Source organism: Cicer arietinum, chromosome 1 (assembly GCF_000331145.2).
Source record: "Cicer arietinum cultivar CDC Frontier isolate Library 1 chromosome 1, Cicar.CDCFrontier_v2.0, whole genome shotgun sequence".
Classification (NCBI taxonomy): domain Eukaryota; kingdom Viridiplantae; phylum Streptophyta; class Magnoliopsida; order Fabales; family Fabaceae; genus Cicer; species Cicer arietinum.
Window position 1 is genome coordinate 1,538,105 of NC_021160.2, and position 2,708 is coordinate 1,540,812.

Below are 2,708 nucleotides of genomic sequence, written 5' to 3' on the forward strand. Positions count from 1 at the left end.
TAATTTATATTTATAAACTATTATAATACATTATTCTTAAAAACTATCATATTTTGTTTTTATATCTAAATTTTTTATCTTATATACAATTTGAGTTATAAATCAAAAAAATATAGTGAGAACACTAACTTAATTGTTTTTATAAAATATATTTTGAAAAGTGACCATTGACTAATAAGATGATCAAATTAAATTTTTATAACTAATGAGCAAAGCACAAAGAGCCTGATTAAAGAAAATATGATACTTAGTTAAAAAAATATGTTACTAATATTCCTTTTGGAAAATATTAGTAAGAGTTGTGGTATCCTAATGTTTAGTTTATCTTTTTACTGTAATAGACTGACATAAATTTTAACATTGGAGTTTCTCTCTCTTTTAAATAACAAATAATAGAAGCAAATGAAAATAAAATGTGCTGCATTACCTATTTTAAAAATGTGTTAGCATAGTAATATTATAACCCACTTGCTAGTTTCCTTATGACCATTATTTGCTCTTGGCGTAATCTCCCTTCATCACATGTTGTTACATTGAACTCTGATTTTTAACTTCCTCTTCATTAAGCCTTGGTTCTAGACATGGGTGTGTGAGTGTATCTTTCAAATAAAAGTCTAATACAACTACCTCTATTTCTCATTTGGCCAAACTGAATTTCCTTGCCAACTCAACAATTTTTTTTAGTATTATGATTCATTCCATCATCTTCTTACTAAAAAGCAATTATAAGTAATTAAAATTTGACGTTATATCATCAGCGGTTTCGTGGTGTAGTTGGTTATCACGTCAGTCTAACACACTGAAGGTCTCCGGTTCAAGTCCGGGCGAAGCCATGAGTTTATAAAATTTGAAATTTTAAGATTTTTGGAATTTGTTTATTGATTGTTCTAATTCTTACCATTACTTAGAAACATCAAAAGGTTTCGTGGTGTAGTTGGTTATCACGTCAGTCTAACACACTGAAGGTCTCCGGTTCAAGTCCGGGCGAAGCCATGAATTAATAAAATTTTAGGGTCTGTTTGATTTTAATTTCAAAATCTCTATTATAGTTTTTAAAAATAAAAAAATTTGTTTGGGTTACATATTTTAAAAAACTGATTTATAAAATTGTTTTTAATATTATAGTTTTTAAAATTAAAAAAGCAAAACATGTAAAGAGTGTTTTGCTTTTGCTTTTTCCAATTTTAAGTTTTAAAAAGAAAACATACGGAAAAGTAAATTTTCATTAATGGCATAATTGTAATTTTGTTGAACTTATAAAATACAAAAAAATTGCTCATTTCACCGTAGACAGAAGCAAAAACCAGAGGCAGCTATGGAAACATTCGTGCATTTAAGCGTAAACCCTAAACTTGCAATTCAAACTCTAGCTCGTGATTCAATCAAGTTCATCCACTTCATTTCCTCTTCTTGATCATTGTTGTGTTCTTCATTCTCTCTTATAATTTCTTTGGTTAATTTTTCTTTTCCTTTCTTTTGATTACCGTTTTTTTGAATTTGGGTTTTAATTTGAATTTTATTTTTCGAATTAAGTTGGTTTCATTTGTTGATTTCCTTGGTTTCCTTTGTGTTTTGGATCATGATCTATTTGTAATCAATATTAGCATATATATGAGATCAATGAGTATAAATTTGGTGTTTATAAAATCATCTTTTGAGTGAAAGACATTAATATGAAACTGTGGATGGTGCTGCCAATTTCAGCTATCAATTTCCCAGATAATGAATCATTAATGCATGCTAACATCGAACCCAAGCTACTATTATGTGGACTTCTCACAAATTTCTCAAAGGCAGAATATGCATCATCTGCAAAACTGCATCCATTGTGAAAATAGAGTGAAGGAAATAATCAAAACCGGATAAGAACCAGCACAGACTTGTTAGGATCCAAAAACATAGAATTAAGCTGAAATGAAATCAATCTAAAATGTAATTGTTTTATAGTGGTAACACTTCTGTGTTTCAAGTGGTAACACTTCTGTGTTTGTAATTGTTTTAAGTTCCCATTTTTTTATTGGAAGTCTTTACAGATTCTTTCATTGAAACTTTAAAAGTCATAAAAAAAAATTACATCAATACCATATGTATTCTAAGAGATTCACATCAATGTTGTTGTTGAGTAGTTAGCTTCAGCACATGTGTAATGTTGAGTTATATGAAGACAGAATAGAGAATGCTCTACAAAAGAGTTAAACCATTTCTAGTGTCATATTTTGTTTCATGTTTTTTTTCCCTTTTTGGCCACAACAACAAATTAATCTTAATAGTCAAAATTGAAAGTGCTTATCCTAGATTAGTAATTCCACTTAATGTTCACAATTCATGATAACTGTAGGGCCTAAAACGTGCTCATGCAATCATTTCATTTTACTATAATTCGTTCTGCTTGCATTTTTTATTTCCTTGCATTGTGTTATTGGGGACATTTGTGCGGGTCATCATATTACTTTTCACCACAAATTCATAAACTATCTAGCAAAAATACACTATGCTTTTAATTTCTTGTTTTCTTTTGGAAAGAATATTCATAATGCTTCAAGTGGCAATCTATTTATTTGCGTCTAATTATACATTGTGCTAGAGTTTCAGAAGTTAATATTGTAGAGTCTAAAGCCCCCGATTGTTACAGATTCTAAAAAACAATGATGATTTTAGATATTTATAATATAGATATACCTTTTAGATATTTCAAATACTATATTCAT

At 28.6% G+C, this 2,708-nt stretch overlaps 2 non-coding genes across 2 annotated transcripts; both read left to right on the forward strand.

Moving 5' to 3' along the window:
- Positions 1-759: 759 nt before the first annotated feature.
- On the forward strand, positions 760-833 carry TRNAV-AAC (transfer RNA valine (anticodon AAC)). The gene has a single exon. It is a non-coding gene; the product is annotated as a tRNA-Val (tRNA).
- An 86-nt stretch (positions 834-919) lies between these two features.
- TRNAV-AAC (transfer RNA valine (anticodon AAC)) lies at positions 920-993 on the forward strand. Its single transcript has one exon. It is a non-coding gene; the product is annotated as a tRNA-Val (tRNA).
- The last annotated feature ends 1,715 nt before the right edge of the window (positions 994-2,708 follow it).